This window comes from Amblyomma mixtum, chromosome 1 (genome assembly GCF_055824585.1).
Source record: "Amblyomma mixtum isolate Tamu chromosome 1, ASM5582458v1, whole genome shotgun sequence".
Lineage (NCBI taxonomy): Eukaryota > Metazoa > Arthropoda > Arachnida > Ixodida > Ixodidae > Amblyomma > Amblyomma mixtum.
Window position 1 is genome coordinate 216625221 of NC_143012.1, and position 13290 is coordinate 216638510.

Genomic DNA, 13290 nt, shown 5'->3' on the forward strand with positions numbered 1-13290 from the left:
ATTACACACAGGAACGCTACCAGTAAAAACATGGCTAGAGGAAAAGGGCCTTTTTGTTCCTTGGGGCTCGAACTGTCTCCTGTGTAGAAAACCGGAGACGGTAGAACATGTGTTCCTCGATTGTTGGGATGCAGTGTTCTACTGGGATGTTTTGCAAAGAACCCTAAAAAAGGACTTGCCATTGACACCGCGCGGAATTCGGTACTTGACCACTGAAAGTGATGTTGCACAGTATGACCAGATTATGTTATTGGGCCTTCACAGCATTTGGAGGAGTAGAATGGCTGTAAGACATTGTGACTTGGATGCACGATCGGTATGTGGTTATTTTGTAGAACATGTGTATAAGTTAAGAGAAGTCTTGAAGCAACAAGATTGCGCGGATGATGTATTGAGTCTGATGGACCAACTTGTGTTAATGAAAGTCCATTAGACACGGTTGTCTGCCAAGGGGCACGACAACTACGATATTTTATTGATGTATTCATTCATGCAATAAAGAAAAAAAAAAAGTCGATAGCTCAGTTGGTAGAGCGGTGGACTGTAGAGGTTTAGAACTGCGGACATCCATAGGTCGCTGGTTCGAATCCGGCTCGACGGAGTGTTCTTTTTGTTAATATTTTACGGGCAAGCCAAGGCTGCCTATTATTTGCAAATTATTACCGGCAGCTTAGCGTCTTCAAATGAAGATTTTTAATTGCAGTGAAGGTCACTTGGGGTCATTGTCTAGTCAATAGTAAACCGCTGCACTATATACTGCGCCGCCTCCCGAATCTATTGCTGGCCGCAACGCACTTGAGGAAAAGAAGCCGGAGTCACATCCGTCCCCGTCGATAGCTCAGTTGGTAGAGCGGTGGACTGTAGAGGTTTCATACTGCGGACATCCATAGGTCGCTGGTTCGAATCCGGCTCGACGGAGTGTTCTTTTTGTTAATATTTTACGGGCAAGCCAAGGCTGCTTATTATTTGCAAATTATTACCAGCAGCTTAGCGTCGTCAAATGAAGATTTTTAATTGCTGTGAAGGTGGCTTGGGGTCATTGTCTCGTCAAGAGTAAACCGTTACACTACTGCGCCACCTCCCCAATCAATTTCTGGCCCCGACGCACTTGAGTAAAAGAAGCCGGAGTCACATCCGTCCCCGTCGATAGCTCAGCTTGGATTCCACTTCCGGGCGCCGAAGCGAACGGACGTGTGATGACGGGCTCCGCTGGAGCGGCTACAGCGGCCATGTCTGGCCGCGGAAACAGGTTTATGTCAACTGATAGTGAGTACAGCTGCAACGGAAAAAGAATGGCACAAGTGAATCATGACCGGAGCGAAAAAATCGCGACACGCGGCGCTTTTGCTGCCGAGAGCGCCGATAGCGAGAGTGCCAGGAACATTCCATTTCCTAAAGCGGGGGTGGCCGGCAGAAAGCAGCCCGCCTAGACATTCGCCCATAAGAAATGCAACTTCTTAAACGAACGCCTGTAGACGTCTTATCAGCCAAACCGTGTGCAAAGGCGGCGAAGCACATAATCTAGTTTTATTTTTATTTTTTTTGCGCTAGCGTAGAGAGAAACGTTATCTTTATCACCCGTTTTCCTTTAAAAATGTGCTAGGGATGCACTGTCAAAAGTAACGTGTGGCAGTGCCTGCTTTCGGATGGGCTGCTTTCTGTCGGCCACCCCCACTTTGGAAAGTGGAATGTGCCAGGCACTCTCGCTATCTGCGCATACGGCTACAATAGCGCCGCGTCTCGCAATTTTTCCGCTCCGGTCATGAGTAACTTGTGCTAATCTTTTTCCGTTGCAGCTGTACCAGGTTGTTCTGCCCAGTTTGCCTGCAGGTCCGTTCGTTGTAAATACAGTTTTTTTGCACGCTGACGTAAGTGCTCGCCCGTACCGGGTAGAAGATTTCCGCGACGCCCTCGCTCAACAGTCGGTGCTCACCGAGGTTATCGCCTTGGGGGCGTACCGCATGAGCCATGTTTGGGCTGTCACGTTCAAGGACGCTGAAACGGCGAAGAAGCTAGCCAGCATTGGTGAATTGCAAGTGAAGAAGCTGCGCTGCCTCGACATCGACCCGGCCAACAGGGACGTCCGCATGAAGGTGCACTGGCTTCTCCACAGTGTACCGGGTGAGGACGTACGCCTCGCCTTCGCCCCGTTCGGCAAAGTCACTGAAGTCGCCCGCGAGCGTTGGCGGGTCCAAGGAGTGACCGACAAGGGCTCTACCACCAGGCTCGTGACACTGAAGTTGAATGCTGGAGTGCAAATCGACGATGTGCCCCATCAGCTAAGTGTTGCAGGTGAGCTGGCCCTCGTGGCTGTGCCGGGCAGGGCTCCGCTCTGCCTTCGCTGTCGCAGCACGGGTCATATTCGCCGCGAGTGCCGCATCCCACGGTGTGGTGCCTGCCGGCGCTTCGGACACGAAGACAGCCAGTGCGAGTGGACATATGCCAGCGTCACCGGACTGGGGAGCGAGGAGGATACGTCCGACTTGCTAATGGATGAGGCGGACGTCGAGGAGTTATCGTCGGCGGGAGGCAGACAAGCAACGCATTTGCCAACGGCAACTCAGCCTCAACTGCGAACTACGCAGAAACCTGTCGTTGTGGCAAGCGCCGCGGAACAGCAACAACCGCCTGCTCAGGACGTCGTGGCTACGCCGAAAGGCGTGGAAAAAAAGCAGCCTGAACCGCACGTGAGCGACGACCACACCGCGGCAGAGAACATGGACACGTCCCGTGAATCAGCGAGTCCCGCAGCCGGAAAGCGGACGCATGAAGACACCATCAGTATGCTGCAGCAGCGGGACGAAAGCGGCGGAGACGAGCCGCCGCAGAAAACGCCAGGTAGGCGGACGTCGTTCAAGCCGCGACCGAACATTCCGGTCGACTCTCGGCAGGCGGGTAAACCGCCTCCGTAGCTTTGTGTTGCCTTCGTCATAATGGGAACGGGGGGATTTCTAAGCGCCATGGCTGTGTCGATGTGCCGTTTTCTTTTCGTGTCGAGGCAAGGTGCTGTTGGCACCAAGGTTCTTCCTGCAGGCCCCAGTGTATATTTTGTTGGCAGACTTGCGATGTGTATATGGGCACACAGACCTGGAGAGCAAGAATTGTTTGCGGGGATGGGCACCATTCCATTGCGTTACCATGGCTCTTAATCTCGGGGAAATGCTACGCGTAGCAACGTTAAATGTCCGGGGGCTAGGTGCAAGAAGGCGACAGTGTCAGCTAAGACGCCTTGTTCTTGATAAAGAATTACACTTAGTTGCCGTACAAGAGACGAAAATCGAAAGCCAAGAACTGAGCGACCGAATGGTGTCCAATTTCCGTACGCGTTTCGATGTATGCGTTTGTCATGCGAATGGTGGATCAGATGGTTGCGCCCTTTTCATCCGTAATAACTTGGGGATCTGTGTACAGTCAGTGTTTTCATGCCAAAGTGGGCGCCTTTTAGTTGTTGATCTTGCTGTTTAGGATTTATCTTTCCGTGTCATTTGTGTCTATGCACCCAACGTTGAGACCGAGCGTCGATCTTTTTTTGAACGTGTTGAAGCCTACCTTAACTGTCACAAAGTGTTGATATTGTTGGGCGACTTTAACTGCGTATGTACAATGGATGATCGCGCTAAACGCACACGAGTTCGGGACAAGAGCGCAGAAGTATTAAGTGCCCTGGTGCATGATTATGATTTAGAAGACATTGGTAGCGTATTGACGAATGGTACACGTCCTCAGTACACCCATTATCAGCCTGACAGCCACGCGAGATTAGACAGATTATACCCATCACCCGAACTGGTTTCTTCATGTGCAGCATATGAAGTGCAACCAGTCCAGTTCAGTGACCACTGCTTGGTAACTGCAACGTTTGGAAGAAGGCAAAACAAAAGTCTCTTCAACTGGAACCTCTGGAAATTTAACGTGAAGCTTTTGAAAGATGATGCATTTGTTAGCGCAGTAACGGAAGAATTAGAGAAGTTGCTCACACTGGAGCCAAACCAGTTCGGAGTTGAATGGGAAGAGTTTAAACAGAGAGTTAAAAGAATAGCCATCGAAAGAAGCAGCATTATTAAGTTCAACCAGAAACAAAACGAAACAAAACTTCGCCAGGAACTAGAATTCTTGATAAGCATGGAAAACATTCAGCCCGGTAATTGTACTGAACAAATAAGGCGGGTGAAAACACAGCTCGAAACTATAGACACAGAAAGATACAAAGCGGCAATTGTACGAGCAAGATCCGAGAAGCTGTGGGCGGGAGAAACGCCAACAAAGCGCGCACTATCCGACGAAAAAAGATACGCGTGTCGGAAAGAAATCCGGCAGCTTGCCAACGGAAACAAGATCACGACTGACCAAAAGGTTATCAAGACAGTGATGGCCGAGCATTTTCGGAACTTGATAGGTCACCCACGTGATACGAAAGACAGCTTCCAGAAAGAGTTTAGTTTATGGGGTTTAACGTCCCAAAGCGACTAAGGCTATGAGAGACGCCGTAGTGGAGGGCTCCGGAAATTTCGACCACCTGGGGTTCTTTAACGTGCACTGACATCGCACAGTACACGGGCCTCTAGAATTTCTCCTCCAAAGAAATTCTAGCTGCCGCGGCCGGGATCGAACCCGCGTCTTTCGGGCTAGCAGCCGAGCACCATAGCCACTCAGCCACCGCGGCGGCTCTTCCAGAAAGAATTTCTTTTACGCCACAGCTGGACGAAGAAGTACAGACGCAACTGGAAGAACCGATAACCGTCAGTGAAATAGAACGCGCAATAGATGACCTGTCCCTTGGTAAAGCACCCGGGCCTGACGGCCTAGGAGCTGCCTTTTATAAAGCTTTCAACTGTTCTGTTCCTCAGATTTTGCCCAATGTCATCACTGAGGCATACGACAAAAAGCGAGTTCCTTATCATTCACAACGTCACACGTCGTGCTGATACCAAAGAGTGACGATGAAGCAAAACGTCTCTTGCCAGGGTCTTATCGACCGATAACCCTTGTCAATGTGGACTACAAAATATTTATGAAGGTATTAGCGACACGACTTCAGCGCGTTATAAAAAAGTTGGTAGGGCCGCATCAGACTTGCGGCATCAAAGGCCGAAGCATTGCAACAAACGTGCATGTCGCGCGAACGGTCCTCGGGTGTTGTGACGCTTTTGGCGAGCGCGTTGCGATGATGTAGTTTGAGCTGGCCAAATCCTTCGACCGTGTCTCGCACGAGGCTCTGCTCTGCATTTTAGAGCATTCTAACGTAGGCTGCGTTATCACTGAAGGCGTCAGAATGGCGTACACTAACTGCTCAACGCGAATCATCGTAAACGGGGAACTGACAGACAGCCTGAGCGTTCGCTCGTCGGTGAGGCAGGGATGCCCTCTTTCGCCCTTGCCGTTCGCGGCTTACCTTGAGCCGCTCTGTTTGGCAATTGCAAACAATGAACGCATAACAGGATATAGAGTACGTGAGGCAGAAATAAAAATCTTGGCCTCCGCGGATGATATCGCCGTATTATGCGCAAACAAAGAAAGCATTAAAGAAGCCGCAGCTGTTGTTGAACAATTTTGCGAATACACCGGAGCCCAGATAAATTGGGACAAAAGTTATGGATTTTGGCATGGAGACTGGGACGCCACGCCGGAGCGATTTTGTCGGCTTTATTGGTCAACAGTTCCTAAACCATACCTCGGTGCGCCCCTCGAGTGTTATCGTGATCCTGAACAATACTGGACCGATCAAACAACGAAGGAAAAAGAAAAGGCTGATGCATGGCAGGGAAGACAGCTGTCAATGTTTTCCCGTGCGACTGTCTCCAATGTCTTCCTAATTTCAAAAATATGGTATGTGATGAACGTGTTGTGTGCATCGCGAACGAGCATACAAAAAATCCATCGTGTCCTCGCTATTTTCATTTAGTCCTCTAGCTGGGAGAGATCTAGCCGAACTAATTTGTTTATCTCAGTCAAGTGTGGTGGGCTAGGTCTGGTTCACTTGTTTTTGCGGCAAGTCGTGTCATGATTTCTTTTCTTAAGGGATCAAAATGACCCCTTTCTCCGCACCGCGATGCAGGTGAGGCTACGTAGACTTCTCCCAGGATTCATTGTGACGTCATGTGAGAACACATGTGGCGCTGTGACTGGTTATCTGCGCGAAGTAGTGCTCGCGTTCAGGTTGTTAAACGTGCGGTTTTCATAAGACTACTTGTGCAGTGTTAGTAGGAAGAAACTGTATAAGGACCTTGTTCACACCATGCTACCTGTACCGTTATACCGTTTACCACACCGTGGACGCCCTGGACAAAACGTACTCAAAAGAGTAAAGAAAATGCCAATATTACCTTCAGTTAAAACCTTTTTCTTTAAGCTACATACCAACATACTTCCAGTTAAGACCTGGCTTCAGGAAAAAGGCATCTTCATACCGTGGTCAACAAACTGCTTTTTATGCAAAAAGCCCGAAACCATAGAGCACGTATTCCTAGACTGCTGGGACCCGATTTTCCATTGGGACGTACTCCAGCGCACATTAAAGAAACAGTTGCCTCTTGACCCATATGGAATACGATTCCTGCCGGTAGACGCTTCGGACGATATACCGTACGATTTTATCATGGTCCTGGGCCTCCACGCGCTGTGGAAAACGAGAATGCAGTTTGAACATGCCGAACCTATCGTGCGTTCTGTCAGAGACCACTTTATCAAAAGTATCGTATGTCTCAGAGAAGTTTATCGAGCGCTCCCTGATCCACCAGAATGGATTGCTTGTCTGGATGCATTGGTGTCTCTGAAAAAATTTTAGTGTCATGTTAGCCCAAGTGCGGCTGATATGTTTTACGCCTTGTACCCTTTCATTTTGACTATAATCCTGGCAATAAAAAATTTAAAAAAGTCGATAGCTCAGTTGGGACAGTATATCTAGGAGTACCACTTGATTGTTACCGAGAGCCTGATCGGTACTGGAATGAGCAAGCAGCGAAAATCAAGGAAAAAAACCGATGCTTGGCAAGGACGACAATTGTCCATGTTCTCACGTGCCACTGTTTGTAATATTTTCCTTGCCGCAAAGATATGGTATGTGATGAGTGTGCTGAGCGCAGCGCGGGTCAACATTCAAAAAATCCATCGTGTTTTTGCCGTTTTTATTTGGTCTTCGACTTGGGAGAGGACCAGTCGAACAAATTTGTTTTTGTCCGTGAAAAAAGGTGGACTTGCACACTTATTTTTGAGACAAGTGGTCTCGCGTTTTAGGTACCTCCGAGATCAAAACGATATGTTCCTACGCACCGTAGTGCAAACTCGGCTAGGTCGATTTCTTCCAGAGTTTCTCGTGTGTTCGTGCCAAAGCATGGGTGGGGCCGTGAGAGGGTACCTGCGAGAGGTCGTACTCGCGTATAGGATGTTGCATGTGCGATTTTCTAAGGAATATTTGTGTGATGTAGGGAGGAAAAAACTGTATAAGGACTTAGTGGACATAATGCTACCTGTACCAATGTACCGTTTCCCGCATCGTGGAGGCCCAGGAGCAGATGTTCTTAAGAGAGTGAAGAAGATGCCAGTATCGCCATCAGTCAAATCCTTTTTCTTTAAACTTCACACTAACACATTATCAGTCAAAATATGGATGCAAGATAAAGGCATCTTCATTCCCTGGTCAACTAACTGTTTTCTATGCAAGAAACCTGAAACCATAGAACATGTTTTTTTGGACTGTTGGGACCCCATCTTTTTCTGGGATGTTCTAAAAAGGACTTTAAAAAAAGACTTACCCTTAGATTCCTACGGCATAAGATTCTTACCGTTCCACGACGCAGATGGCATTCCATTGGATGCGATTGTGCTCCTGGGCCTGCACAGCTTGTGGAAAACAAGAATGCAGTTCAACCATGCTGATGTAGAAGTTCGTTCTGTACGGGAAAACTTCATTCAGTGTTGTACGTTTCAGAGAAGTGTATCGAGGACTACCTGAACCGCCAGAATGGGTTGATGTGCTTGACGGTTTGACGCAACTGAAAAAATTTTAACATGCCGTGTCAGCCAAAGCCTGGTTGACGCGTTTTATCAATTGTATATTGTTGTGAACGTCGAAGTCGGCAATAAAGAAAAAAAAAAGTCGATAGCTCAGTTGGTAGAGCGGTGGACTGCAGAGGTTTCGTACTGCGGACATCCATAGGTCGCTGGTTCTAATACGGCTCGACGGAGTGTTCTTTTTGTTAATATTTTACAGGCAACCCAATAGGCACCTATAATTTGCAAATTCTTGCCGGCAGCTTAGCTTCGTCACATAAAGATTTTTAATTGCTGTGAAGGTCACTTGGTGTTATTGTCTCGTCAATAGTAAACCGTTGCACTACTGCGCCGCCTCCCGAATAAATTCCTGGCCGCGGCGCACTTGAGGAAAAGAAGCCGGAATCGCCTCCGTCCCCGTCGATAGCTCAGTTGGTCGATTCTACTTCCGGCCACCGAGCGTGACGGACGCTTGTAGAATGGGCTCCACTGGAGCAGCGATTGCGGCCCGTGCCGGCCGCGGAAACAGGATTGCTGAAACTGTTGATAACGAGTATCAGGTTCTTTTGCCAACTTTGCCTATCGGACGGGTGGTGTTAAATACTATTTTTCTTCATGGCGATGTGCGAGGGCGGCCTTTCAAAGTCGAGGACTTCCGCGATGCCCTGGTCAAGAACAGAACTCTCCCTGACGTGAAGCGGTGGGGGCGTACCAGGTTAACCACGTATGGGCGGTGACCCTCAGCACTCCCGAGGCAACCAAGCGGCTGCTCGCCGTGAAGGAAATGCAAGTGAAAGGGGGCCGGTGCATGATCATCGACCCTGAGGACCAGCACGTCAAACTACGGCTGCATTGGATGCTGCCCGGCGTCGATGACGAGGACATCAGAACGGCATTTGCAGCGTTCGGAAAGATCACCGCAGTGACCCGCGAACGGTGGCGAGTTCAAGGAATGACTGAAAAGGCCTCTACTACAAGGACTGTTTTATTGAAATGAAGCCAGGCGTAACAGTCGAAGACATTCCTCATCAGCTGAGGGTGGCGGGAGAGCTTGCGCTTGTGGTTGTGCCTGGTAGGCCAATGCAATGTCTGCGCTGTCGCGGCACTGGACACGTACGGCGGGAATGCAAAATTCCTCGCTGTCAGAAATGTAAGCGATTCGGTCATGGTGAGGCTGATTGCATTCACACCTACGCATCGGCCACGGGAGCTGCGTTGGAGGACGAAAAGGCGGAGCTGCAAATGGATGCCGCTGAAGCTGAGGAGGCGGCTAAGGGGGCAGGGGGAGCGGAGAAGGTAGCAGCAACCACCGTCTCCTCACCTGCTTCCGCGGAGGACACCGAGACGCCCAGCGACGAGGGGAAGGAGCCTGAACTTCCAGGCGCCGCGGCGACCGAAACGGCAGGGGACGGCGGATCTGCAGGTGCTTCAAAAACCGAGGTGCCCGAACCTATGTGCAGCGACGAGGGTAGGGATGACGGCGACGCCCACATGGCGACCGTTAGTGCTCCCGTCAAGCACCCTCACAATCTGACTCTCAACGAAGGGACCAACGAGACTACCACCAGTGCAGAGGAGCCTCCAACGAAAGCTGCGCAGGCCCGGAGGCCTGCATTCAAGCCGCGCCCCAACGTTTCAGCTGAAAGACGAGTCGCCGCAAGTTCACCTTTGCGGCAAGGCCACGGCGACAGACCTGAGGACCCTGGCGTCACACAAAGCGTCTAGCGATACGCTGGACGTGAGAGGTAAGCGCCATGCTCTCGGTCTCTACACCTTTTTGTCGAAATGGCTCCGCTATGTTGTCTGAAAATAGCCACACTTAATGCAAGGGGGTTGGCGGGGAAAAGAAAACAGAGTCAAGTATATCGACTTATAACAGACTATGACATTGACCTGTTGGCGGTACAAGAAACTTAAGTAGACGGGGAGGAAGAGACCGGGAGCATGGTGCAGCGTTTCACGTGTAGGTATTACGCAGTAGTGGCTCATGCAGTTGGAACGTCGGCTGGTTGTGTGCTCTTCGTCAAAAAGCGGCCGGGCCTGGTTGTTCAGGCTTACGCAACATGTTCTCATGGACGATTTCTTGTGCTTGATTATGCTTACATGAATGTGGAGTGGAGAATAATCTGCCTTTACGCACCTAACAAAGTTGACGAGAGGGTAGCCTTTTTTGGAAAAGTTGAGGAGTACTTCACTGTCGAAAGGCAAATGATCGTCATGGGTGATTTCAACTGTGTCTTGGCTGCGCGTGACAAAACAAGTGATAGAATATTCAGAGACAGAAGTACCGAAAGACTGTCCGAGTTAGTGGAAAAATGGAATGTTGAAGAGGTGGCTGACTGTTTAAAGGGTGAGCGGGATGTGAAATTCACGCACTTTCAGCGGACGAGTCACGCACGTCTAGACCGTATTTATATAGCGGTAGACCTGCTGCCAAAATGCAACAATTACAAGGTTGAACCTGTGTCCTTCTCGGACCACTGTTTGGTACAGTGTAGGATAGGAACAGCAAAACGGGACAATGCTTTTAATTGGGGCGTGTGGAAATTTAGTGATAAGCTGTTAAAGTGTGAACGTTTTTGTGACAATATAAAAGAAGGAATTGGCAAAGTAGAGCCAAATTCAAGACAAAAGTTATGGGAGCAGTGGGAACTATGTAAGCAGCAAATTAAAATATACGCAATTGAAAAGGCTAGCTACTTGAAAAAAGAGGAAAAAATAAAGGAAATGGATTTAAGAGAACTGCTGCGGAAACTAATTGAGCAGGAGAGTAAAGCTCCTGGTAAGTGGATTGATGACGTAAAGAAAATTAAACAAAAGCTTGAAGTTATGGAACAAGAGCGTTATCGCGGTGCGCTGGTGCGTGCGAGAGCCGAAGAGGCGGTTTTCGGTGAAACACCAACAAAACGAGCATTGGGCATGGAAAAAGCACGGGCTGAGCGCAATAGGATTGATAAAATTGAATGGGGAGGTGTTGTACAGATGACGAAACGCATATAAAGCAAGCTTTTGCTGAATACTATCAGGCGCTTTTCGCAAAACACGACGTAGACATCGACACATTCAAGGGAAGGTTTCTAGGAGCGATGCCAAGATTAGATGACGAACAGAAACATAGATTAGAGGCACCAATTACTGAATCCGAAGTGCGAACAGCAATAGAAAATTTAAACTCGGGTAAGTCGCCTGGACCAGACGGTTTAAGTGCGGCTTTCTATAAAGCCTTTAAGCAAGACATTTCCCCTTTGCTAACGGTACTCTTTAATGACGCATATGAATTAAAAGCACTACCTCCTTCCTTTGGCGTATCTTACACTGTCCTAATTCCGAAAACGGAAGATAGTGAAAAGTTAAAGCATGTTACAGCCTACAGGCCGATTTCACTTACGAACGTGGACTACAAGATATTCATGAAGGTGCTAGCAAGGCGGTTACAAAGAGTAATAAATGTGATAGTAGGTTCTCGTCAGACGTGCGGCATCAAAGGTCGTTCTATTGTGTCTAATATTCATAAAGCAAGATGTGTTCTTGAGTGTTGTCATATTACGAACAGTCCTGTTGCTATCCTTCAGTTAGACCTAGAAAAAGCGTTTGATTGCGTGGCACATGAACTTTTGTTTTTAATTTTGGATCACGTGAATGTCGGGTCAGTCATCAGGAAGGGAGTGGCCATGGCGTACCGAAACTGCACAACGAGACTAATAGAAAATAAGAGTTTGGGGGCCCCCATAAGCGTGAAGCGTTCGGTGCGCCAAGGATGCCCCCTCAGCCCTCTTTTGTTTGGTGTATACATAGAATCCCTTTGTTTGAGCATAATACAGAATGACGGTATTCACGGTTTTAAGTTACAAGCGACAGAAATTAAGTTGCTGGCTTATGCGGATGACGTAGCTGTTTTCGCTGCTGATTATGAGCGCATAAGGAAGGCCATTGATTGTGTTCGGCAATTTAGTCAATCGACAGGAAGTCGAGTCAACTGGGCCAAATGTATTGGCTTCTGGCATGGTGAGTGGCCAACCACTCCTGTTAAGTTTGCGAATGTGTCCTGGGTGACGACCTCAGTGAAGTATTTAGGTGTCCCACTGGAATGATATCGAGATAGCGAATCGCATTGGAAAAGGCAGCTGGAAGACACCCGTGCAAAAACTGACAAGTGGAAATGGGCTAGGTTATCTACATTTGCCAGAGCTACAGTGTGCAACTTATTCTTCATCAGCAAATTGTGGTACGTGATGCGGGTACTGCACTGTTCGCGAGTTAACGTGCAGAAACTGCACCGCATCTTTGTAGTGTTTGTCTGGGCCTCGAGCTGGGAACGATGCAGCCGGACAAATTTGTTCAGAAGTGTAAAAGACGGAGGACAAGGGCTCGGCCATCTGTTTTTGCTCCAAATCGTCAGCAGATTTTTATTCTTTCGAGACGCGAGTGACCCGTTCTTGCGCACAATCTGTCAAGTAAGGCTGGGCCATGCATTACCGGAATGGATTGTTGGAACAGATAACATTCAAGGTCGTATTTTTGGCTGCACCAGAGAAGTGGTTATGAATGTTAGATTTCTAGCTGCTCGTTTTTCGCAGCAGTACCTCTCTACTGTTAAAAAGAAAACACTCTATCGGGATTTACTAGATGTTGTTCTGCCTGAACCATTGTACAGGGTCATATACCGTGGAGGCCAGGGCGGTAATGTGTTGAAGAGGGTGAAGAAAATGCAGGTACCAGCGGCAGCCAAAAGCTTCTTTTTCAGATTACACACAGAAACACTGGCCGTGAAAGCATTTATCGAGAAAAAGGGAATGTTTCTCCCTTGGGGTTCAGATTGTCTGATATGCAAGAAGCCAGAGACAATCGATCATGTATTCTTGCACTGCTGGGAAGGCGTCTACTTCTGGGACGTCTTGCAAAGAACGCTGAAGAAAGACCTACCTCTAGATACTTATGGAATAAGGTATCTCCCCCCACAGAACGAAGAGGGAGTGCCTTATGATGCAATACTGCTGCTGGGCCTCCACGCTGTTTGGCGCTCACGAATGGCTGAATACCACTGTCAACCGGATGCGAGGCCTGCACGAATTTACTTCCGTGAGAGTGTCCACTGGTTTCTTGAAGTACAAAAAACGACTGGTCACGTTCCTGAGTGGCTCTCGAGGGCAGAGCCCCTGGTGTCCCTAAAGGGCTTTTAACATGACGATGCCAGCAGCGGATAGTTGAGTGTGAGAGTCCCACCCGAAATGGGTACAATGTAAATTTCCGTTTGTGTTTGTGTACTGTGTCGGAGCCCGGCAATAAAGAAAAAAAAAAGAT

General features: G+C 48.7%; 2 non-coding genes and 1 pseudogene across 2 annotated transcripts; all 3 read left to right on the forward strand.

Annotated features, from left to right (window-relative positions):
• The first annotated feature begins 510 nt into the window (after positions 1-510).
• Positions 511-601, forward strand: TRNAY-GUA (transfer RNA tyrosine (anticodon GUA)). The gene is given in 2 exon segments: positions 511-547; positions 566-601. It is a non-coding gene; the product is annotated as a tRNA-Tyr (tRNA).
• Positions 602-827: 226 nt separating this feature from the next.
• On the forward strand, positions 828-918 carry TRNAY-GUA (transfer RNA tyrosine (anticodon GUA)). Its single transcript is given in 2 exon segments — positions 828-864; positions 883-918. It is a non-coding gene; the product is annotated as a tRNA-Tyr (tRNA).
• Positions 919-8728: 7810 nt separating this feature from the next.
• Positions 8729-9714, forward strand: LOC149370836 (uncharacterized; annotated as a pseudogene).
• Positions 9715-13290: the final 3576 nt, after the last annotated feature.